Source organism: Thunnus albacares, chromosome 13 (genome assembly GCF_914725855.1).
Source record: "Thunnus albacares chromosome 13, fThuAlb1.1, whole genome shotgun sequence".
Taxonomy (NCBI): Eukaryota; Metazoa; Chordata; class Actinopteri; order Scombriformes; family Scombridae; genus Thunnus; species Thunnus albacares.
The window spans coordinates 7,530,507-7,557,353 of NC_058118.1; the positions used below are offsets into that span (position 1 = coordinate 7,530,507).

A 26,847-nucleotide genomic window follows, 5' to 3' on the forward strand; every position below is an offset into this window, starting at 1 on the left:
TCTTGTTTTTCTTCTGCTTTCTATTTTAAACTGAGTGCCACAAACTCCTAAGCCCTCCCATACTGCTCTCCCCAACCTTGTCTTTCCCACTGTTTCCCCCAGTAGGCCACAATTACAAATCTTCCTCCCACCATATGGGCCAAATCCTATAATAGCTTGAGCTGAAAGAGGTGTGTTTGCTCACAGTCTCCATTCCTCATTCGCACAAAAATTACACGCATTAGTAGCTGTGGGACAAAGCAGGGCTAAAGAGGGGGGACCTCTTTTAGGCTTCAGTGTGAGATGGTGCTGGGCCGGAGAAGAAGCTGCTGTTTTGCATTGCAATAGGCTGATAGTGTGTATGGATGAAGTCATGGGGCTGGCTGGCCATCAAACAGAGCCTGAATGTGAAGGAGGCCGGGCTCCATGGCTAATTGTGTTACCCAGAGAAAGCCTGGGCCGTCCTGTTCTCAGCCATTGAGTGGAGGCGCTGGTTTGAAGCCTTTCAGGAAAAGGTAGAATGGTCCCCGGGTTACTGAATGGACCCTTCCAGAAACTGAGAATGGCTGAAAGACAAAACGAGAGGAGGAATGTGATTATTGGATTGGTCCCTCTTTCACAGAGAGTAAACTGTGTTGGCAAACATACAGTTGAAAGAGTTCACTGGTGCTTTTGAGAAACTGATACTGTCACAGCCGAATGTGTGGTGGTGCAACAATGGCGCTAAACCATGGTGAAAGAGTGAAAGTGTTCATCACTCCTCGGTGCTAACAATTCATGGCTATGGTCACGATCAGCTTTTGATTACCTTGTATTGATCCTTAATAGAAATCTATGTTTACCACTGTACTTTTTTGCTCTCAGCCACCTGGAGCCAGACTCACCAAAGGGGACTGACATTAATGACCTATCGAATGACCTCTTTTTATACAACTGCTGAAAACAAATCTCCCTCTTGCTATCAATCTATCGTCTTTCTTCTGTCTTTTTGTCCTTTTCCTTCACTTTTTTCTCTTTGCGGCAATAATTTACAAGGACCATGAAAATACTGAAAAACAGAGGATTTACACCCGCCATATAAGATTCTGTGTCTCTCGGACAGTTTGGTGGCGTCGCAGGATGAAGCACCAATAACCTGCTTGGCTCCCAGTATCATCTCCTCCACCTCGACTTTGCTGACCTTGGGTGCTGGGATATTTAACCACAGATATCCTTGAGCCCTGCTATTTTTATGTCTTTCCTAACCTTTTAAAAAATGTTCTACTCGGCCAGTGCCTCAGTTTATAATCTCCATCCATCTCTGTCGGCCGACAAATGCACCTCCGAAAGACATAATCGGATTTCGATGGCATTAAACAGCGAATAGCTGCAGTCATTGGACAACCTGCTAGTAACAGGTTTAGAGGGGAACACCACATTTGTCAAGTGTCAGGGCTGAGACCTAAACACCAGATATGGACATGTACTGTACACTTGCTCTCTAGTCTCGTAGGAATTTACACAAGCTGTTTAGATTGAGGGCGGGAGCTGTCTCATTTCATTTACTGTCAAGCTGGACTTACAAGTTAATAGGTTTCCTTAAGCCGAAATGAAGATTTTAAATGTAAACTCACTCAGGAACAGGACCTCTTGCCACAAGTTCATGAGCGTTTATTGACAAGTAAGAAATCAGAGAAAGTGTTTCCTTATGTACAAACTGTCTATTTCCTCCTGCCTGCCTAGTGAGTTGTGTTGCCTGTGTTCAGCTGGTGATATTCATTTCAGATGTCTGTATTGTTTGTTCTGGAAATGAGAAATATGTATCAGACACGAGGCGATGTCTCATTCATCACTGGCTCCCACTGTCCGACTATCTCTCCACTGAAGACAGATAGATATGGCAGAGTATTGTCTATGGCTGACACTGTTGTCAGAAACGGTCATTGTGGATGTGAATGCGTCTCATTCCCGGGACAGATAAAGCAGAGCCCTCTTTCTTTTCTCTGTAATTGTATTCCGTCTCCATGCACTGCTGGAGATGTAAGTACTAGATGATATGAGTAATGAAAGTCCTGAAATGAGATGCTTTCCTTTTTCAAGTGTCATGCACAAACTTGTTTGTAGCTGGTTGAGCGGGTGGATGGATTATTTGTGTGTGTTTGTGTGTGTGTGTGTGTGTTTAAGGAGGGGGAAACAGTGATCGGTAATCATTTGGAAGGGGGAAATGAGGCGCCTCATCAATCACAAGGTGTTCGTTAAAGGTTACGTCGCCACATCTGAGGGAACGTATTCAGCCTTAGCGAGGGGAATAAAAAAGTAATTATCCTTTATCATCAGCCAGAGGAGACTTGACATAATTAGGTTTTTTTGTTTGAAGTTGATTTGGGCTTCCTGTCCTTGGGGATTAAATATATCAGACAATCATTCGACTGTTCAGCACCCATCGGGCCGCACTCATCTCCTAACAAAACCTGAGACAGGAAGTTGTCCATAGCTCCCTCTTTCAGCCACGTCTATTGATCAGCCGTGACTATCTGCGTTCCACCTGAGCTCCTACAATTTATCTCTTGGTTCGACTGAATTCTGCTGGTTGTCATTTGTACTCTGTCTGAATGTGTTGCATCTTCATGACCTGACGTAAAATGCTTCCATTCCTACAATAACATGATGTGAGGGGGGGGGGGGGTCGGGGATGGCAGGGAAAAAGAATTTCCCTTCAGGCATCAATAAAGTATCACACTGTACATTAATAAAGCTATGTTATTATTGGTAGGGCCACATTACTCAGACCTCATTTTCACAATAGCTCCATCTTTGTAATTAAATAGTACATATCAATTTCGAAATGGACATGCAGTATGCTCTGATGGTGGAAATGCTGCTGTTCACAATTGCTTGTGTTTTACTGTTTTGTTATATTGATCCAGAAAATGGTTAGTAGTTAGTGTTGCTAATTAATTTAATTGTCTATTTTGTCTTTCTGCCTATAATCCGAGTTTCACCCGCTGTCCTTCTTTGTTAACCCTTTAACAAATGTTAACTTGACCCTTGTGAATTAGACCCTTATTTTTAAGGCAAGGTTACCTTGCAAGACTGCTGGATTCTCAAGATCACGACATCATGTGAGAATCCATCTTGTCAGGCTTCAAGTTTTGCACTTGTGTCTGAACCACTGGTGGTTCGGACCAATCAGCGTTGCAAATCCAGCTGCCTCGCAAAGTAAGATGGTGATAGATGAATGGTTCATCCAATCACCTGCCAAGGATTTTTTTGAATGTGCCTGCTCTTATCCAAAAAATTTCCATGGACGACTTCTCAAATGGGTCTGTGTAACAAACCATCTGGCCTGTCAGGTTAAAGACAAGGCATTATTGTTGAAAATGACCACAAGAAATGAAGAGATGAGTCTAATCTCTTATAAAGACACATACAGTATATTTCATGTTTATACATGTATCCATATAACTTTTCATTGCTTTAGCAGTCTGTGAAAGTTTTACATAGTCCCACACAATCAGTAGCATAAATGAGGTTTTTAAAAGTTTTACATTTGGCTTTTTGTTGCAATTAAATGTTATATTGATTGTTAGATTTATCACTGTTGCCACCTCGATGAATACTCAAGGTAACTACACTTAAGACTGATAGATTCATATGTCACACCATCTGTCTACAACTTTACTTTAAAAGTGCAGGCAAATTTGTTTTAACCGACAACTACCAGTGTAAATAACAGTCCTCAGACATCCTGGCCACAGAGCCAGCTGTAATGATTTTGAATTACAGGAGGACAAGGACAAGGTGGCTTCTCATCCCACCATCATGAAGCTTCTAATTACCTGCCATCTCCCTTTGTCTCGTGGATTTCACGCTGGGTTGTAAAGGCAGAGAGAAAGAGATAGAGGAGAAGAAGAGTTATGGAAAAGGTGGCAGAATGAAGGAAGGGGGTTGAGAGACTGTAAGAGAAAGAGAGAGTGAAAGCCAAGTGAAAATCCATATACATGATTTATACTAGTGCGACTGTGCGCGGTAGGCAGGAGTTATCTTTTATTTATGAGGGCATCAGCGGCAAAGCGCCCAGATGTTAAGCTGTGTAGGGATCTCATCTAGCTAGAGTCGCTCTCTGGCAATAAAGCTAGAAGGTAGGCTGTTCGGAGCTGGGGAGGGCTGCGTAAGGATATGTGTGGAAGAGATAGACGAAGCTTTGTCCTCTTTGACAGAAAGCTTTAGGCTAGATAGTTGTGGCTGTAAGCGAGAGCCTTAAAACTTCAGTTAGATTTGTTACAATTTGTTAAACTAGAAACCCATGATAGAAAAAAAAAACCTGAAGTGCTAATGGAGTCATTTACTGGACTGGCTCATTTTCCACTGCTCCATTATTTATCTGTAGAAGACAAGACACGTGTTTTTTTTTCTCCTCTGTCAACAGCTCATCAAAGAGACGCTGAGGATTCATTATGGAAATGAAGCCCTCATTGTCAACCTCTGCAAATCAGATGCAAGATCTCCACACTGAGCATCATCATCATCAATCTAACCTCACATTAACACGGCCTGGATATGAAAAACATGCCTCGTACTCTAATAGCACTAATAAAGATGGTTGCTAATGTTGTACCGCAGCCACCCATGGGTGGAGGTTGCCGACAGGATGGCTCACACTTTACATGTTTCTAAAGTCAAAAGCTGTTTTTTTTGTAACATGGCAGTGTTGGTGACAAATGTCTCACAGCCTCAGGGCCAAGTGCAGAGAGATTTGTGAACTGTAACAGAAAGGGAAAGGTTATGCTCTGACCAGGTCACCCAAACCCTCCAGCAACCCAGCGGGTGCAGCAGTTGTGTTAGTTTAACTGTAGCTTCCATACAGCTCCAGCAGTTTTGGTTGGCCTTAACCACATTTCAAGCGTCATATAACCCCAGTGTGTTCATTTCATCACATACAAGCACAATAAGCCCTCATGCTGCTTTTGAGCTTTTCTGCAGTGTGTACAGTATGGCTCTGGTTCTGCCTGCTCCTTATAATGGAGGCTGTGATTATATTTACCAAACCAGCCTAGCCCTGCAATGTCAATGAAGATCTCATCCATCGGCTATGAAATAAAATAATAATGGACTGTCTGTGTAGATGACCTTGAGGAGTGACTGAAATGAGACAAAATAAAAGGCAGTATGACTGAAAATATTTAGTATCAGCTTAGGAAAACAAGTTTGGTGTCTTCGCAGGGAGACCATGGGGTGCGATGGGGGGTGTTAACTTGCCCTTCTACCTCTGCTCCATTATCTCAATTGAAGCAGTTAGTTACAGTAAATGGACAGTATTAACGTGACACTTCTTGGCTCCTGAAGCAGGTGCTTATATAAAACGCTTTCAATTCCAGTGCTGAGCTGAGGCTTCTTAATAGCTCAGTCCCTATTAGCAATTACTGGAAATGAAGAAGGTTTTGCCAAAGTGTTCTTTACTGCCAGTTTGGGATTTTAAAGTATCTTAATCTACGTTAAAGAGATCAAAAGGGGAATGAAGGGATCCCCAAACATTTCCAGTTTTCCACATGAGTAACCAGGGGCATCCAAACTGTTACATGCTTGATAACAGAAATCCATATAGCTTTCACGTCAGCTTTCTGCTGCTGCTGATGAAAGGTATAATCTCAGTTCCTGACAAATAGGGACTGTCGTCTGTCTGCTGGAGGAGCGTTTCAGTGTGTGCATGTGTGTATGTGTGTGCATGTGTAACACAGCAAGCTGAACGCAGGCAGACAAAGAGCCACTCCCTACTGGATGTGGAAGGCTGTTGTGTAGATGCACATCATGCTGAAACACTGAGGAAAGGCTGTGTCTCCTAAAATAAAAATAATATTCCACAGCACAGGGGAGGTAGTGTAATATATGACATTTTATTGTTTATCTTCTATCATGAGACTCTTTTTAATATCAGGAACTGTGATGCACAGTTTTCTAGTCTAAATTAACACAGACAGATCTCTCTCAGAATGATCGATAACAAAGGTTCCTGTTTGGCTTGTCATCACTGCAAATGTGAACATCAATTAAAGAACTAGAGGTGATTTTTCTTACCTAAATATTTATAGTTACATACATCAATATCAGAAGAGTGTCTACCAGTTAATTATTTTTCCATATCGCCCAGTCACAGCCAGTATTTTGTTAAATTTGAGTTCCCCGACTCTGGCAGACATATCTCAGGACTGAGGAAATGCAGATAAACACAAGTTTAATTCAATAATACTGGAAAGCATATAGTAATAGTATTGTATCTAGATTTTACTGGAAAGCTGAAGTTTTCATCCTTGTCATATTTTCACTAGATACAGTTTGGTTGGGAAGTTGTTATAAAATTGCTAAATTACAAACCTCATCAGACTTTATATCCGCAAATGATGAAACACAGTGGTGCTGGTATCATTAAACTCGCTTCTTGCAGAGAGTTAGATGTGAGGGTTAGCTTAGCTTAGCATAAAGACTGGCAGCAGGGGAAAACAGCTAGCCTGGCTCTGTCCAACAAAATCCTGCTACCAGCGGCTCTAAAGCTCACTAATTAGCATGTAATCCCAGTTTGTCCAATCTGTATAAAAAACAAACTGTAAAAATGACAGTTTGTGGTTTTATGGGATGTTATATGAGGGACTATTTCTTGGCCAGGAGCAGAGACTTCCCGGACAGTAACAAGACTCCAGGAGAAAATTTGAATAAAGGAAAGTGAATTATAAATATTTAATTGAATAGTAATGGCATTCAATTTCAGCTGTCAAATACAATTTTAATTCATTTATTCAGCAATTTATTTGACATAAATCAGCAGTTCAATATGAACATGACAAGTTCAAATATATGTAAATACAATCTGACATTAATCTCCTTCCACCACCCTTCACTTCAGAACCCACCTGCCCTCTATTACCTCACTTTCTCACTTCCAATAAGAAATATGTGGGAAAGACAAACCATAAGAAGCAAATATGCAGCAGCGGACGTTAAATCAGATAAGAATGGAGGAAATGTTTAGATCAAGCTGCAGCGAGCCTAACCTATAGCCAGGCTGCTGTTATTATATCACCACTCACCAGACAGCACATCAGCCAGCATGGCATTTACTCCCCATGGAACCCCCCATTATCATAATATCCCTGGGTTTAGCACCCCATCCCAAAGGCCAATGAGGTCTCCATCTCACCACTCTAATAATGGAAAGTGCCTTAAAGCCCCACAAGACCTCCAGGTCTAGCCTGCTTAGTACTGGGCCATTAGGAATATTGTGAGGGAATGTGATACATGTGCATCTGTGTTTCGAGTGTGTGATTGTGTATACAGTATAAAAGCAGGGACAGATGTGAGATGGGAATAATTCATTTGCAGTAAATGGGATTTCAGTAGGAGCTTGTGTTGTTGACAGTTTACTGTAGCCGCCTACCGCGGTGTGAATTATTAAACAGCTTTGAATTCCTATTAGTGGTTGTGACAGTAGAGCAGGCCAGACAAAGAGCTGGACTCACAAACAGCTCCCACACACACACACACCAAAAAAACCTCAGAGAAACAGTTACATGTTACTGAACTCTTTCTCATAATCACACAAAACTGGGCAAAAAAACCCCCACGCTAACTCCAACACATTTTTGGAAATTTGTTTCGAGCAAATTAAATTAGTATTCACACATTTAAAGTAAAACAGAATTTAAATGGGGCTCAACATCAACTCCTCGCAGCCTGGCTACACACACACAGAAAACAAATACACACATATAACCAACAAGACTGAGGAAACAGCACTTCGCAAGTCACAGCAAGCCTTAATTTAATTTCCCAATGTTTGCTTTGACGTGAGACAAGGTCATTTGCATTTCTGCTCTGAGTGTTTTTTTAAGCTGCTTCTCAGCCCACCAGTAGAGCAGAGACACACGCAGGACAAGGGAGAGGCACAAATAGGTTTAAATTTTAAAAAGCATTGTGCGGCTCTGTGAATGTGTGTGTTGCAACTGCTCGAGGTTGTCTGTGTCTACGTCTTTGTCTGTCTCATTATACAGATACACAAGGTTACAGCGGCTGCCTGCTGGGTGTCAGTGTGTGTTTGGTGCAGTGTTTTACTGTCTGTTCTCAGCTTGCCACATGAACATGGGCATCGTGGACAGGACTATTAAAAGCCAAGGTGCGCTCTCGACCGAACTGCCTGTCAACGTGATTGGTTGGCTGTTTGTAATTGATGGAGCCTGGCCCACAGGCCAGCCACCTAAATCCATACAGACGGTTGGGAAGGATGAGATGGCAGTGGGAACATGGGCAGCAAGAAAACTATTACACACACACGCACACACACATGCAAACACACACACACACCCCCTACTCCTTGTTTAAATGGCTCCCCACTGTTTAAGACCCCATCGATCAGTTAGTGAGCGTGTGGCATTTTGACTTAAACCGTGCATGGATAATGGGCCTGGCAGGCATCATACAGATAGTGGGACAGCAGCCCAAGGAATTGGCAGAAGGGGGGCTCATTAATCTAGAGGCGTGCCGTCATGCCGTGACATTGCCAACAGGCTGCAGCTGGATTGAGGAGCATCTGGAGCACACCCTCCCATCACTGGTCCACCCCTCCTTTGGAGCAGTGGTCTGGTCTGGTCTGGTTCATTTTACTGCCAAGGCAGATGGTACGTTGGGGGGTACAGGCTGGGCATGAGATGTGCATGGGCAGTGATGTGGGTGATGGAAGCACACAGACATGCTTTGGCTTGCGTTGGGCATACTGGTCATATTTACTTAGTGAGGGAGTGTAATGTGGGGTTCATGGTTGTGCATTTTGGGTGCCATTATGGGGCTGGACATGGGGAAGTTTTGGGAATTGATAGCCTGTAGAGACTTTCTGCATAAAGCCGGGATCAGGCTACCCAATGTCCTGAAATTGACCTGATCCAACAGATGGACAGCACTGGGCATGACAATTTGTGCTTTTATCCTGTGTAGTGTGTCATAGGACAATGAGGATGCGTCTCATGGCCAATTGACTAGCATGTCAGAATTTCTTTGCATGCGCCTGGTTTGACAGCTTCTACAACGTGCTCTGTGATTCTTTGGATGCTGTGGTTGTTGATATTCCTGATCAAATCCTTGCAGGACCATGATCACCTAATCTAATATAGCGACCATCTTGAAAGACATAAATGTCAAGCAGTCTGATCATTGCATAGGTTATATGCACCCTTAAAGCATGCAGAAGGTAATGTCTACAACTCTAAAAAGATACATGTGACACTGGTAGGTACTACTGGGAAGAATCCAGCAAAGCAATTATTGGCCAGTTGGCTTTACAGATGGTTTTATGGTGATATTTAATCCACACATTCATCACACTCTGCTGTCCAGATCTCTGAGTGCAGGTCTGCATATTCAGTTTGTCTTGTCTGTTCAATCAATGACGGCCCTGACGGGGTCTCTCACCTCTGTCTGGTTCTGCTCCTGCAAAATCACACCGTCATTACAGACTAAACACACACTCAGTGGTTCCCAAACTCAGACATCAATAAACTAATCACACACACAGTACAAGCCAAACGCCACGTCAATGAGCCGCAATTGCAAATGTCAACGCTAATGAATGTAAATGTATTCAGTGTAAACCTACACACACCAGTTGAACTGTTGGAGGGCAGAAAGGTGGAACAGTGAGTAGAGAGATGCGCTGTCTCTCAACCAGATGGCTTGGATTCAGTTTGACAATCATCCTCACTGCTGATGTGTCCTTGAGCAAGACTCTTGACTCTCTACCAGATCCAGGGTGCTTTCTTGTAGCTGAGCCTGATCTCTGACCTTCAAGTGGACATGGGAAAAAAACTTGTCTTTTGTTATAATGGTATCTGACTCAATAGTTTTGTTGTCTTTTCTAATTATAAGGATTCTTTTCTGCACATACACAGTCTCAGCACATCACCTCTCATTAGCCAAGATGGGCACCAAATTGAGCTGCTTAATTATCCCAAAACAGAGTGAGAGGAAAATTGCTAATGACAGGGAACACAATCCAGATTAAAATAGAGCATACATGCAAGCTTCTGTGTGTGCTCTTGTGCACACATACTGTATATCTGCGTATGTTTAGCCAGAGCTGATTCTTCTAAATACAAAGTGTTGATGAGGATAATCTGGACTACATATGGCTGCATCCTTGTAAACAGCAGACAGTTGCATCCTAATTAACCCACAAAATTAGAAAAACAGGAGGCCACAGTTTGCACGGGTGTGCTGGACCAGTGCTATCAAAGAGAAACCTTATTGCAGTCTCATTGCTGGGACCCGAACTGTGGAAGGAGACATTTGATAGGCTGACTGTTCTCGCCACGGTGAGGATCCTCTGAGCCAGTCCTGTATTGTATAATCTCAGTGGGGGGAATTGTGGAGGAGAGACAGTGATGGTCTCATAACTGCTTTTTAGTGCATGCTAATGGATAATTAGGCATTTCATGACTAAAGCTGCATGGTTATTCTCATTACATGCTACTCAGTACTCCCAGAGTGCCGTAGTGTTATGCTGAGGATGGGGAGAAGTCGCACAGTGAGAAAGCCCAGCTTGGTTTTCAGTGTCTCACTGGAAAGTGTTATATTTAGTCTGTTTCTACAATCTAAACGCTAACTGTATTAGTTGGTTATTCATAGCTGTTGGATTTAATGGTTTGATAATAGGAACACCCCCATCTTACTTTCAATGGATGTTTATTTGACTGTTCAAAGTCTTTCTCTCTGACATGATAGAGGCCCCATAGATGCTTCTGTCAGCTTAAGTCCTCACCCAGGCTCTGGGTCATTAAAATGCTGTCTGTCAAACACCCTCCAAATTAGACACAGCGCCATTACATTTAAAGGGACAGTGTGTGTGTCCCTTGGAGTCAGTGTGTGTTTAAGAGAGAGAGATTGGGGGGTCGGGGGTTTTCTGCTGTTGCTTAGAGATAAAGCTGCAAATGGAGTAGCCACTGAAGATGTTAACCAGTCTTTGTGCTGTGTGATGAACACCCCAGTTATCATGATAATATGACACAAGGGAACCCAACACAGTGTTTATGTGAGTTTGTGATCAGTGTGTGTGTGTGTGTGTGTGTGTGTGTGCAGGCACTGGGTCACAGGGGCCTGTAATAACAGAAATCTTGTGTGTTTTTCTTGGTTTCGGTTTGCCGTGTCACTGTCCTTAAACATGGGGGTTTTCCAGACCTGCATGAGATGCTTTTGGGATGAGGGAATGTTTGTACACAGTGGAGATGTTAGGTGCTGCTTTAGGATCTTAGTAACTAGGGCTGTGCCTTGTTATTAAAGCATGACCAGTCAGCTTTGCACCTGGCTTTGTCTCCTGCCTATTCATCCTCTCACAGGCAGCGTGACAAGCAAGTGGCCCTGCTCCTCCCTTTGGTTGAGAATAGCTGCAGCTCCAAAAGAGAGCAGAATTTTTAAAATGTTTTCCTTATATTGAGTTTTTTCTCCCCTTGAGCTACAAGTGCCAAAAGGCCACAGAGACTATTTGAGTGGAGATAAAACTGTGTATGGATGTGTGTTTGCCTGTTGAAATCTTGGATTAATGCTTTTATAAGATCATTTATATCATAACTTCAACATATTACTGGATGACCACATTTTAAAATTTACACCAGAGAGTTTCTACAGGTGTGTTTGTATGTAGCTTGCATAAAATTTAAAAAAATATTGGGAAACAGAGCATTGTGCACGCTCATAAAAACACGCACTAAACCAGCTCCTGGAGGGAGACAACAGCTCTATTTACGCTGCTCTGCTTTCCTCACTATTCTCTCATAGCAGCTTGCTAGTGTGTGCGATCACCTCACCATGCCAGCTGAGCGGCCGGTCCCAGCGGCAACCAGTGGACAGAGATCTGCACTCAAGCACAAAAGTACCAACCAACTGTTCAATTTTGGCCAATTGAAGCCAAACCCAGACTTGGGAGATTAGTAGGATTCAGGCTGATGAGTTTGATCTCCCAGTGTTATACCCAGCGACCTCCCCGCCAGGCCCCCACCCACCCAGTTCACCTCTCTGACCTCACATCCCAGGGCGATGATGAGTTTCTCTCCTCCTCCTGACAATTTGCTCAGCGGGCTGGCCTGAACAAGAGGTGTGAACTGGCAGAAATTGCATCCCTCTCCACGCCAAATATGCTTGCGAGTGAATTACAGCTTGTGTTCAGTGGCGGCTGAGGTATATTCAGATTTTTGCTTTTGTCGGGTGGAAACATCAACAGCATCAAGATCAGCGGAACTAAAATAGAGACAAATTAACTGGATTCAGCCGATCAGGATTCGTAGTAGTATTTGGACCCCTTCTGTCATACTCTGAAAACTTTTACCTAAACGCTTTTGTCACAATTACCCAACCATTACACTCACACTAACATTCTCTCACTGTGAGTCCACTCCACCTATCAGCGTGTTGTGATTGTTGTGATTGAAGGACAATCAACATGTCTGTGTGTGTGTTTGTAGGGGAGGCGGTGTTCAAATTGAGTTTTGAAACCATGCGGGGCAAACCAGAGGGGTGCAACCAATCAGAGAACAGTGGTGTTTGCAATTATGGGCGCACCTTGTGTGTGTGTGTGTGTTGACATACAATACTATAAATGATTCATGATGCCATTACGTTCTGTGAAGCACTCCAAAAGGATAAGCAAGCTGTCAGCAAAACAAAGGATACTGAGTCTGTAGGAGGTGTTTTTTAGTTTTCATAATAATTCAGCATCAAATTTCAACTATGTGGCCTACAAATAATGATACAGGAAGGTGTTGGTGTTGGTTAAAAACAGTTAAGTGCCTTTAGTCCATGATCTTTAGATTCCTTCTTTTCTTTTTTAATTTTTGCCTTTTAGCTCTCTCCACTACATTTAAATGTGCTATTTGATCTATTTGAAATATATGCTTTAAACACACACTAACAGTAATATACAATAACTTATCCTTCTCTTTACTACAGTTTCAGCTTTGCCTGAGTTACCACCATCTCTAGATACTTTCTCTGTCTGTCTGTCTGTCTGTCAGGCTGTCAGTTTTGGCATGATACATAGATGCTCAGAGAGCAAAACAATAAGCATGTGTTATTAGGTCCCGGAGTCACGCCTGAGTGAACAGAGGTCACCCTTTGACCCTCACCACTGACACCCTGCGTGTGTGTGTGTGTGTGTGATCACATGAAAGACAGACAGAGGACGAAGCATTAAATAAAGGAGAGTGAGGCAGACCATTCCTAAGAAGGGCCAATGCACATGCACACAAAGGCAATTGTGTGTGTGTGCGTGCGTGTGTGTGTGTGTGTGAGGAGCTCAACCACCGCTGCTCTGACTGCTTTCATGAAGGCTGCTGAAACTAAGGAAATGCTTTCACCACATTAACGCTCCTCTCCATTGTGTCTCGGTGGTCTTCTTGATTACCTCTCTGGTCAACCTCGTTACCTAAGCCCTCATTTACAGATCTGAAAGCATGTGATCGATTGAAGGAGAGACGGAGGCCATTTAACAGCAAAGGCTGAAGGCAGATTTGTGATTGGCTCCTTAGATTAAATAAGAGATGTGAGTGATTAAAGAACAGGATGAATGCTCTGGCTTTGAGCAAGAAACTACAGAAGTCTGATGAGAAGACACAGGGTGAGGTTGAGGGGAACTGCTAAAGTCCCTTTCTTGCTCCATTAGCACGAGCAGTGCTGCAAGAGATGTCATTAAAATGTGTGTGTATGTGTACTTGTATGTGTGTGTGCACCTAAGTGTCATAGTTGGCAGAGGGAGGAAGGGAGAAGCTCATTAAAGATGTAAGAGATGCAAGATCAAAGAGTTTTAAAAGAATACACTGAGTCGAGGAGAGATCGACAAACACCAAAATAATCAAAATGATCCTGGTAGATCATTTCAGTTCTCCATATATGTGAAATATCAGATGACGGGTTGGAAGAGGAAAATGGCACAAACAAAACAAATAACAGGAAAGGAGAGTAAAAGTCAGGTAGCCCGCCCTCACAAGATGCACTCTCTACTCTTTCTGTCTGCAGGCCCTGCAAAGCCGGGCAGACTAACCAACAAAAACAAACATTATAAATCAGTGATAGGACCTGGAGCCTGTACTACAAAGCAGAACTACTACGAAACAGGCTATCAACTCAGTCAACTCTGGGTTTTCCTGTCTAGCTACAAGCATGTTCATGTGAAAGAGGCGGTGTTGTCAATCACGAGTGACATCATCAGAACCATGAATGAAGTACTTCTTATGACATGAGATGAAACAGTGAAAGTACCTGCGGAAAAATCCTGCTTTAGGGACAGCAAAAAGTCATATTCAACAATATGAAATGTAAATGACAGCCTGTAATTATACAACAGAATAAGAAGATGTAGAAACACTAGAAATAATATCCAAATTCCTTTAATTGGATGATGAGGAAACCATTTTGAATATGTCAGATAAAAGAACCTAAAAGTTATGCCAGACTGCTTCTGCTACTGAAGCAAAGAGTTTAAAAGCAGTTAATGACTGATGAAGTCTGTCTGACCCAAATGTTAAATTTATAATCATGGGAGCCAATTAACAGTGTGTGGAATATTTTTCTAATAAAAGACAGTCTTTCGTTTTTATTTCTATTTATCATCACACAGATGTCTCATGTTATTCTGAGCTGCAGTGATGAATCAGAGTATAAAATCATCCACACGGTCAGCTGTTCAGTGGCTGCTCCTCTCCCTCATCACCCTGGTTTCCAACGTTATTAGTGTTTTTGTGTTAAATCACTAATTTCAGTCTAATGTTTATGTTAATTTATCAGTCATGTTGCACTAATGTAAATGTGTTTTAGTTGAATAGTTTGTGTTTCACAGTGTTATATTTTGTTGAAGGGCTTCAGTCCTGTTAATCTTTTGGAGTTTTGTGATGGTGGGCAGAACGTCTGGTTAATCAGTGACAGTGACAACACGTGTGCATCATTAGCTGCACTAAACAGTGAGTCACTGGGCTCTGTTAAGTTCAGCTAGGAAGGAGTTCTGTATTAAATTACGTTGTGTATAATTTGGTGCACTCATAGCTGTGTGTGTGTGACCATAGTAAATTGTGATTGTCAGCAGTAACAGAGAAATTCTACATCAGTGTTGTTCTATAAGTTTTAAAAGCTTTGTCTAGGTCACCCGGTGGTCACCTGAGTAGATGGTACGTTCTAGTCAGGTGAGGCTGAGAAGGTAAAAGGCTGGTCTCTGGTCATTGAGACGGAATAGGGAGGAGAGGAGGCAGCTTGCTGAGGCTGCAGATTTTATTTGTTTGGTCTTTGCTCAGCTTAAGTTATCTTTGTTGAATTTCCTGGGGTTCATTTTTGTCACTGTTTCATCAATATTTTTCTTAACAAATCTCATTTTTTGTGCACCTACCCTGGCCTGCAGAGCTGCTTTTTGTAACATCCCTTCAAAGGTTTCCAGTGCCAAATACCATCTTCTGCCTTTCATATGGGGTGACGGCACTACAAACTATTAATTAAAACCATAAGAAATCACTAACACGACATGTGGAATTCCAGGGAGAAATAGCAGCTAGTAGCAGTAATAACACTAACCCACACTACACAATGCTAACTCCTATGTAGGAGATAATGAAGTGTGTGTACCAAACTATCAATGGGCAGCAAAAGTTAAAAGCACAGAAGCCTCCCATGATACACAGGTAACGTTAGCATTTTTAAAACAAGTTAGCACATCGGCATATTAGATATGTGTAATGTATACAAAACTACAATGACAACAAACCATTAGTGCATGATTTAATAAGTATTACTGTATTCATCAGATCAGAGCTGTTTGTGCTTATCTGAAATACATTTCCATTCAAAGCCATCAGTCTGCACCTTTATCAGCTCTATCAGCAGTTTCTGTGCAAAACCATCTACCACCTTAACACCATTAAAACACCAACACCATTAAAATCCAGGGCTCTGAACAGATACAGCTCTCCAGATATAGCTACATGCTAATATGTAATCCTGCTGTGAGCTAACAGTGAGGTTTCCTTTCTGGGAATATGAGTAACTTCCACCAATTACTTTTTGTGATTCTTCAAAACATAAAAACAACTTCTGTTGATTTCTCTTTAAGCTCTCTGTCAGTCTGGTTTGTGTTCTACCCCCTTCATGCACATCAATTATGGTAAGTGGCTGAATCTGGTGGTTTAGAGAAGAAGTTTGGTATAATTCACACAAGATATATTTATTTTTTGTGTACTAAGCAAATGTGGTGAAATGAGTGCAGTGTACGAATATGTTTTTGTCCAATAAAATTACTAATAATTATGATATTGCTAGTCACCTGTTAACTGACTAGACATTCTCCTAATCCTTCATTCAACCTTTAAAACAATAACGGGAATAGGAGTGAGAAAAGGCTAGAATAACAATAAAAAAAAGATTCAAAAAAGAGAAAAGGAAACCAGAGCCAAAGGAGAGAAGCCCATCTTATCTGAAGGGTTCATCTGTGGCAGGCTGCGGTGGTGCTCCATTTCTTGTAATGAGCTTGATCCCAGAGATCTGCTGATCAAATGATCCCCAGCCAGCGGCACTCCAATTTGAGAGGCCAGCCAACAGTGGAGGACGCAGCCGCCACAACCGACGCAGCCCACAAAATATAATTTGTGGAGACTTAAGACAAAAGCCTCCCTTTTGTTCTCCTTCCCTTGGGGTACTGTGGATTTCGACACTTCTGAACAATGGCTTCAAGATGCAACTGAAAAACGTGATAAAATGCTGTGGAAATCACGTACACAAACACACACACACACACACACACACACACACACACACACACACACAAACACACACACACACACACACACACACACACACACACACACACACATAGACACATATAGCTGAGGAGTGTGGTCTGTTTACTCTTTTGGAAATCCACAACAAACAAAGACACTCTACTCCTAATAAGATGCATTCAACCAAGGCTGAGCTTAGCGGGGGAGTACTGAAACACACACACACACACACACATAAAGCTGTTAAGATCCCTGGGCAGTTTTACAGACTTCTGCCTCAATGTGACTGAGAGGAAACATCCAATCTTCTTTAAACCTCGTCCTCTACATCTTCAGTGTGTGTGTGTGTGTGTTTGTGTCTGAACTAAAGTATGTCTTGGCTAAAGCTGTTTAGATGCTTGTGAAGATACATTCTTCTCTTGGGCTTTACTTTACATGGCACCTACACACACCTGCGACAGCCTATCACTGTTGTGACAGACATATTCGTCATATACAGTAGCAGTCCTGTCTGGTCTGGATTCCCTGCTGTGCCCCGTCTCTACCTCAACCTGATTTATGTTTCCATCCTGAACCTACACACACACACATGATTTCCCACAACATGAGGAATACCTGCTCCATATATACAGTATACACACACACACACACACATGTCTGTTCCAGGTCTCCCACTTGGTTGACTGGTGAGGTGAAGGCTGAAGGTAATGGTTTCCATTTTTCCTTAATGCCAGTGGGTCAGGGAGCGATGGCAGGGCAGAGCTTCATTACAGCAGCCCAGCAGGCCCCCATATCTCCTGTAGGGATTCATTATGTTGCTGCACCCTCCCTTACACACACATGCACACACACACACACAACCCGGCTACATCTTGCACTCTTCATAAAGATTTCTATATGTTGTCAGATAATGATCCTCTAGGTTTGTACCAAGCAGGACTCCTCTGTTCTGTGAGGCTGCAACATCCTCTTTCTAGCTTTTTTTGGTAAAAAAAGAAAAAAAAGATGTTTATACTCTTTTTGTTTCAGTGAAGATAAGTTTGTTTTTAATATTAGCAAAATGTCTTTCAACAAGAAAACATGGCTAAACACATGGTATTTTAGAGCATCTTCTGCACACTGCCATGTAGCAGATGCTGTGAAAATTTCGCTTTGTGCACATAGCTGAGTCCAAAACCAATATCGAATTGTGCTTTTTCACTGTAAAAACTGACACAATTTATTTCCACAGGCAGTTATACAACCTGTGATAGAAAAGGTTTTCTCTAACACTGTGATTATATGGTTTTATACTGTAAAAGCCCCTTAATATCGCAGAAAATTACCAAAATCAGCTGTATTGAAAAAGTATTTTCCAGCAGGTACCTGTTTTCAGATCTTGGATTTTAAAATTTTATTCTAACAAATCAAACTATTTCTTTGAATCAATAAGTATATCAACTACTATGCAAACCATAGAAGATCCCTCTTTTTTCTGTGTACAGTCCACCCTCTCGTCCTCAATCCAACACTACTGCCAGAAAAATACACACTATTGAAACACACATACACACAGATAGAGATCAAGATTCATATAAACAAGGACATTCATGTATTATTTTCATATGTTCTGTGTGCAGACTGCACAAGCGACACAAAGAGGCACATTTGCAGCACGCACACACACACACACACACACACACACACATACACACACACACACACACACACACACACACACACACACACAGACTGATTAATGGGAGTTCGTATATAGTTGCTGCGCCCAGGTGCAGGGCTCCTGATCTTCTTTTGTCTACAGCAGCCTTGTGCACATCACATTCATAATGATCCACTTTCTCTCTTTCACTGCTTTCATAATCAACATGCTACCATGGTGACATTTTTTAAAACTGTCTGTGGATGCAAAATTAATTTACACAAAATAGGTGAATTCCTCTTGCAGGACTTTTCACATTTTCTCACTTGAATTACAGGGTTGTGTGTGTGCTGAGTGAGCTTTATAACCCCAGGACGTAGGAAACCCATTCAAAATACATTCTGCAATTTGAAAAATGCGCAGCAGTCAATTGGAAAATAAGTACCCTGTTCTTAGCCAACCTCATGAATTCATGCATTTTGCACTTTTCATTATACCTGCTGTGTTCTACAGTATATTCTATCAAAGAGCTAGTGTGGTTGTGTAGATGTTTATTCAATAAGATCCACTACATCTTCTGTGCTGTTTTCATGCATGTGTTTAGAAAAATATATGTTTTTTAATGAAAATAACCTTAAAGGGACAAAAAAAGTTGAACCATTTCCTCATTTTGTAGCTTTCATCTGCTTTACATAAAAGGTACATGGCATCAATCAAGGCTTGTAACATTCATCACAGGCTGTTCTGCTCTACCTTTTCTCTTTGTCTCTATGACACACAGATATGAACTGTGATGCCACAGCACAGCTGGATGTACAATGCACCTACCAGTGTCACCAGGTTGTTCTGACTTTTAAGGCTGACATTCCCTGTTGAACCTGCGGCAGCTACTGAACCCAGGAGACGTCTGGCTTAAGGGGTTTAGCCTCAGGGCCAAAGGCTGTCAACACAATCATGGGGTTAATGTCAGACACACGGCCGTACACACACAAACACACACACACACAGACATCACCTTTTGCAGCCGTCCACATGCAGCACGAGAGCAGACCTTCAAGTTTCGTCAGATAAACCGTTGTTTCCGTCCAAACCATGGACTGTTTCCTCACACGACACACTATCGTCGCGGCAAAAGCAACTCTTCACAGTTGATTGATGTCTTCAATCTAATCGGCACTTTCTTTCCAGTATTATTATTATTTATATTCCCATCCATGCATGTGAGGTACTTTGTCTCCCATGCTAATTCAATCTGCACGGTGGGTTGGATGGATTGAGCGACAGATTAGGTTTGGTTAGGTTGTACACTGACACAACCCCATGCTCGCTGTGGGCTGCCTCATAAGGGATAAGGAAGTCAAGGACAAGCAATTTGTCTGAGGTGTAAATTAATTTACAACATAAAAAAAAAAAAATTAAAAAAAATAGATGGCGATATGGAAATGGAAGTAATTAAGATGATAGATTGGATGCAGCGTGTGAGATTCATGTGTCATCGCTACAGTGCTCCCAGGATGGAGATTCACAGTCATAATCGTGGGTTTAGATGGCTCAGCATGCACACATAAAGTCATCTTATGAGGCTGTGAAAATGGTGTCCATCTTTTTGTAATTCTGTCATTCTTTTGTTGTTTCTTTGTTTTGCTTTCTTTTGCTGATCTGCATATTATCTTATCTTCTTCTTTTAGCCTTAGTCAACAATTGGTATTTATGACATCATCTTGTTGAAAAATTGAGCTGCAATATCTCCTTATCCCTGTTACTCAAAATAATCCACACACCTCACTGTCAGTGAGTGTTATTTGTGACTTGGATGAACCCACCTTTTTAAAGGAAAAAATTTGGTGAAATACACTTATTTGCTTTACTTAGATGAGAGGATTGATACCACTGAGAGGGGTACCAATCCTCTCATCTAACTCAGCAATAAATCAAGTATATTTTTAAAATTAATCTGCAATCTGTTTACAACACCGCCTAGCCTATATTTCTTTATCTGTGGAGAGTATTCACAATATGCTCTCATACTTAACTGTTGTGTTATCTTTAGTTCTCTGTATCTTATCTGTGTCATTGTCTTTGTTGTTGCAGTGCCACAATCATTAAAGCTTCACTTAATCATCTAATATAATCTCCCAGATGCAAAAAGCTTGTACGAGTCAAAATCAATTAAGAGTCTATGAGACTAAACAAAACATCTGCATGCCCAAATGCATTCTGTACTGCGGGCTTTAACCACCTATGCAGTCCTGTGTGTGTTTGTGTGTGTGTGTGTGTGTGTGTGTGTGTGTGTGTGTGTGGAGAGCAGTCTGAACGACTGAGTGATAAACAGACCTATTACTGAGCTCTGATTGACCAGTCCACAGACAGGCCTGCTCGTTCTAAAGATAGCAGAAGCTATTTTATTGCCCTGCTAATCTCTCCCAACTCACTGTATTTTATTTCGTCGACTTTCTCTTTCTCTCCCTTTCTTTACTCTCTCAATCTTTTATATCTTTTTTTTTGTGTGCAGAGCTCAAGGTCAACAGTTTTTTTCCCTCCACTGACATTAGTGGACCATTTCCACTGAAAATGGTTTGATTTTCTCTTTAACGAGTTGCTTTCACATAGACTAAAACAAGCTTTGTAGACTCAGTGTTGGTTTGTTTCACCTTTTTGTTGTAATTAAACAAGAAAACTGGACCATACAAATTGAATTTCTTTGTCCAGTTTTGACAATTTGGTGACACATAACAGCTATTGTTTATCACAGCTGACTGATCATTAGATTTCCTCATCATTGACTATAACTTTCAATTTTAACGGTTTCAGATTTTTCCCCTTAGTAAAACTCCTTGCCTGGAGGATGTGTCCTTTCCAGTTGGACCAGGACAGCTCAGCAGCCTCTTATGTCCTCCCTCTCAACTGTTTTCTTCTTGTAAACCTCAGTATGATCTCATTTTTCCACAAAAGGGAATTTCCCATCCTACAGTTCTCTGTCATTCTTCTTTTGCACAACAGTCTTTGAAGAAAATGGAGATAAAAACACATGAACATCACATGAGCAGATGTATCTACCAAAACACTTAATTCAATGTTTTTTTTCTCTCGTCCTTAATATTTTCCAGAGACATTTATTAGGAAGATGCGTTTTAGTTTCCGTTGTGTACATGATCACCTTAAGCCCAACCTTTCGAGAAATGTACTAGGTAGTCGGAGTGTCATTAGCATAATTTCCCAGAGGCGCACTGAGCTTAATTATCAACATGGCTGTGTGCAGACTAGAGCACAGCTCATCACATTAGGATGGAGTCCCTGCTGTTTATGCCCACGCTCCGCCAGGTCCCAGCTGACTACCTGGAGATTCATTGCTGGCACAGCTCAACTCCCAACAACTCAGAAACTTTCCTCTTCCACAGTATCATTTCTCACCTTGAGGGCACGAGGGGTCGAAATAATGGAGCAAACTCGATGCACATTTAGATACAAGACTCTGGTGGACCATCTGTTGCGGTCTGTGTCCACAGCTTTGTTATTTCAACTGATTCCCTTTTAAAGATGGTTGGTTTTTCAGATGGAACGCTCCGTTGTCTGTGATCTTCTCAGGTGTGCTCACACATTCTTCTGCTGTTCCTTTATCTTTATCTGTGGTTTCTCCTTAATGCACAGTCGCATCTATGATTTGGCCGTGCCTCTGCTTCCTTCTCCATGCTGCCAGACTGGAGATCGAGGAAAAAGTGTGTGCTCTCTGTGTGAGAGAGAAACAGAAATTATCCCTCCCCATCTCCATTCGCCTGTAGATAGAGGAGGAAATGGAAATACTCCTTGTGTGCAGCCTGTGAAAAGCCATTTTCCTACAGACACACCACTGTTATGCACTGCCCTTTGTTATGCTTTCACTATGGGACACACACACACACACACACACACATCTCCAGCAAATACAAACAGTGATTAAATTATGCAGTTTAGACACTAATCTTTCAATTTCTTTGTTAAACCACTGTTGAGCCAAGCATTGGCCCCCGACTGTCGTTACAGGGGCCCCTCTTTACCTGGATAGCCACATGCTGTATATGTGTGTATATATGCTCTCTTGTATGTGCCATGTATATACAATATAACAGTGTGTGTATGTGGGTCACGCTATGTGTTTACTGCCCCAGGCTGCTGCTGTAAATCAGCACCTCATCTACATCAGCTTGCCTGATCACATCTGTGTTATTATTATCTACATGGGACCAGACAGAGAGCAGCTCACCTGTTCTATTCAGGGAAAATGCTTGCTCGTGGAAAAAAAGGGGGGGGGGCAAGATGATAGAGGATATAGTGGGGAAAGACACCGTAGAGAAACAGTAGTTCTGATGTATAGCTTTGGGCCTGCATCTGTAATTAAGCAATACTTCTCAGCATTTTCCAGCATATGTTTCCTGTCACTGTATTTCATCAATGACAAACATGGCTGGCAACTGAAACAAATGAGCGCTGTGTCGGCAAATCAAGATTTATTAAACGCATTTTGTTGTTGTTGTTGTGCATTCGCCTACAACTTTACCTGGAAGAAGGCAGGCGTTAGCTTTGGCAGAGAAGAAAAATGTGTTTTTTTTCCCCTCTAGTTGGTGTGTTGATGTCTTTGCTATGCGAGGTAATGTGACATCAAACAGGTCTGTGGTTATGTAAGGCCACGGTCTAATGTGTGTGCTCTTTCATGTGTCTTTGAAGTGAATAGTAGCAGCAGATAATGTCCTGTTTGGACCGCAGCCAGATAAGAAGTTTCTTTCAGGAGTGAGAGTAAAGTGACACAGAAGGATGCAAGTAACACCCAAAGATCCGGTTTGATTCTGCGCTTCTTCTTTTAATGTTTTTATATTTACACGTCTGACTGCTCTCATCCCAGTAGAGCTGGTGGTCTCCACCTGACTGTCTGTCTGCCATGTAGGTCAGAGAAGATAAGCAGGGCATTAGTCTCTTCTAATATATTCTAGTCCGCTCTTGCTGGCTGCAAGGCTTGAATATATATTGTGTAACCCGTCCTGTCTGATTTTTTTTATTTCAGTGTCTTTCTCTCGCTGACGTCTCTTTATAAAACACTTTAAAGAGCCTGTTCCTCGATAGAAGAACACACACAAGGCAGCATGTTAGTGAATTAAGCTGCTGCTGACAGAATCTTCACCCTGATCCTTACCAAGGTTTAACAATACTATATTTTTCAGACTTTGAATCATTCTGCTTCAGTACACTACTGTACACTGGGTTTTACTGCATGGTAGTTGTATAGACAGGCATCTCTCCATCTGGGCCTGGGTGACAATAATCAGAGCGCTTAATATACTGTATGTAAGTGTTTGCCAGAGGGAGCAACTAGACAGATGACACCATGTCAAAACAGGAATTAGGTAGCGCTGCATATACAGTAGGGGAGCCACCCATTTCCAATGAGTTTAATTCAACCCTTCCCATTGCTAACCAAATTATGAGAGTCAGCATGGGCTGGCAATAGAGTTTGATCCAAAGCAGAAGGCTTAGCCTTGTAATAAAAGGAGCCACGAATCTCACATAATGGAAATTTTTATTAGTAATATCTTGGGAAGAATAAAATTGAGGAATACTACATAGGTACAAGGTCTGTGAATGTCAGAGGTTGCAGTTTATTGGATTTCTGGCTTGTTCTGACAAGAGTAGATTCCAGGATGACCACCGTTGACCTCAGACGTTCACATTAAAATATGACAAGAGTAATCTTATGATGTGTGTTTTTCAAGGTTTTTGTAAGAACCTAAGCCATTTTCTGAGCAAGAGGCCTGTGATGAAATTGATTCAGTGTCACACTTGGACGCCAGGTTATCACACACCTTCCTGCTCCACAAACCCATTCAATCTCAGTCTCTCATTCTCACCGCTGTGAACCTGTTTCGCCATCTCTGGGAGCAGCTTTCCATTTCTCGCTACACCACTGAGAAAGAGATTCAAGGTTAATTTAGTTCATTTAGTTGGTAAAAGCTGCACTGAGCATTTGAATGGCAGTACAACGCTTTCTCCTCTTGTTTTATTTAATTTCACTTCTCTCCCCCACCTCCCTTGCCACGGATGCACGCAATAAAAACCTTTACAGAAAAATTGAGAAGCAAACACATAAAGGTATTTACTATTCATTATCGTACACAAAGGCCTCCACAGCCTTGTAGCTACCTGAAAACGGGCCAAATCTCATGAACAATGAAATCTGGTGCTCTTGGAAGCCTCTGGCTATTTCGCCTTTCCAAATCGATATCTTACTCAAAGTCTGAGTGTGCCTCAAAGCTGCTGAAGTATGCATTCAGAAAAGTTGTCAGTCATAAGAAACACAGTGAGTTTTCAAGGATATTTTTTCAAAATTTTAAGTATGTTAAATGGTAATATCATGGGTGAAAAAGCAATTCAAGAAACTCAAAAGGATGTAGTACTACAGCATTAATCAGAACTGCCATTTCAGCTTCATACCTTTGTATGATGCAGAAAGCACAAATTAATTAAAAACAATAATGGCTAGCGACTTTAAATATCTGAGAAGCATCTGTTTGTTTTGTCATCTGTTCTGTGAATAAACACACACCTTGAAAGATAATAACCCCCTTCCTTTGCCCTCTGAGAAAAGTTTGCAATGAAACTGGGACACATTAGTGTCCAGCTAACTCCATTATTCACCGTCTCATCTCTGAGCCATTATGATAGCTTCATGGACTCAGCGGTACTCAGCAGTCTCATCTGATTGGGGCTGACTCACTCACTCCACACCTCTTCACTTTTATTCCCGTTTGGAGAAAGGTCTGGCCAAAATAGACTCTCCTCCCTGTATGAGTTCTTACAAATGCAGAGTGTTGATAAAGGGTTGGAAGGTTAGTAAACTGTGCTGCTTGGGTCTATTAGGAGATAAAAGATGGAAGTACTCGTAGCGTTTTACCACCTGGTGGCTACTGTGTGGACAGCTTTTTAAACTTCCAAGAAATTCAACTCTGTTCGAGTTAAGTCAGAGCTGTACTGACAATGATTTTAACATCTTTGGTTTTGATTCCGTTACCCCGGTTGGTTTCGGTAATTCTTCTCTTTTTCAAGTTAGAGGTGACTCAGATGTTCTTTGTAATTCTTGACAAAATGTGCAAGTTTTCTGCTTTCATGTGATCTCAGCAGCTGCTCTCCTGGTTGCACAAGTAATGAACACTTTCAGGCTTCAGTCTCCCTGCATGGCACTGTGGTGTCATGTCAGACTCTTTCATCACACTGTCCATTCCTCATTGGATTAGACCACCAGGCCATGTAAGAGCCAGTTGAAATGAAGCTTGTCCACCATAAAGTGGAAACTAGAATGCAATTTCACTTTTTCTCTTGCCTGAATTGAAGTTTTGTCACAAAACATAGAGCTCATTCTTCTGCATATGTGTCCCGTACAGTGTGTAATACAGGCAGTCATTAAGACGTGTAAATGCATGTCAAGGATACATTGATCAGTTTTGAGTCTGATGTGAGGTTGATTTTACAGCTTTTCAATTCTTCTCTCAGTAAAGGCTTACAAAGATCCAGTCAGCCCGAACTGCAGCTTATCTGATCCAGACAACCACCCCTCATCCTGCTTACCTAACACTTGTTATAGACTACAGCCTGGATTTAATTCCTGTATTGATTGTTTGGGAGTAATGCTATGTTGTTCATCATTAATCCATTTGAGGTTTGGGCCCAAGTTTGCTTTATATACCATCATTTCAGTGTACAGTAGGAGGGAAGTGGGTTTGGGTTGCAAGCCTGCGCCTGTGTCTTTGTTTCATCCACAAAATCCAATGATAGTTTGATAAAGAAGGTCATTAAAGTGTCATTAGGCAGGGAGCTTTGAGACGCCGGGCTCCTACAGATAAAACATGGAGCCATTCTGAGCGCTGGGAGGGCTGAGCACGGGGTTAGGTCTGCTGAGAGTTACACCCTCAATGAACTCCAGAGAGACGCTACAAGAGGCTAGACGAACCACACTCTAGAGATACTACTCCTTCACCCATTCACACCTCTTTGTCTGTTTCTTCCTCATCATTCTGCTTTTCTTTGCCTCACAGTCAATTCCAAATCCCCCAGTGTGCAACTAGAACATCAGCGAAAGCTTCCTACCTCAGCCTTGTTCTACGAGCACAATCCTCCCCTGCCCACACAAACCATCGATCTGATACTCGTACAGCTATTGCACTGAGGCGCTCGCATGACGCATTGTTTTCCACTAGCCATGAAGCGGCTGCCCTTGAAAGTAGGAAAACCGTCATCTCGTAAAATCAATACGACGTAATAAAAGATATGTTTGTTGTGTTTTCTAGAGAGCTACTCGCTTTCACAAGTTAAAGCTTTTCCAGTAACCCCACAGCTCTCCAAAGCTAAAACAACTATGACACCTGGCATTGTAATGGAAATCCAGCCGGCACTCAGAATGACTAAGAGCAGCAATGATAGCCTGTAGCGCAGTCGATAACTGCT

General features: G+C 41.9%; 1 protein-coding gene across 1 annotated transcript in view; it reads left to right on the forward strand.

Moving 5' to 3' along the window:
* The window catches only part of LOC122995351 (transmembrane protein 211), a 95,461-nt gene that overhangs the window by 65,150 nt on the left and 3,464 nt on the right, over positions 1-26,847 (forward strand). The gene's annotated exons all lie outside the window — the stretch shown is intronic.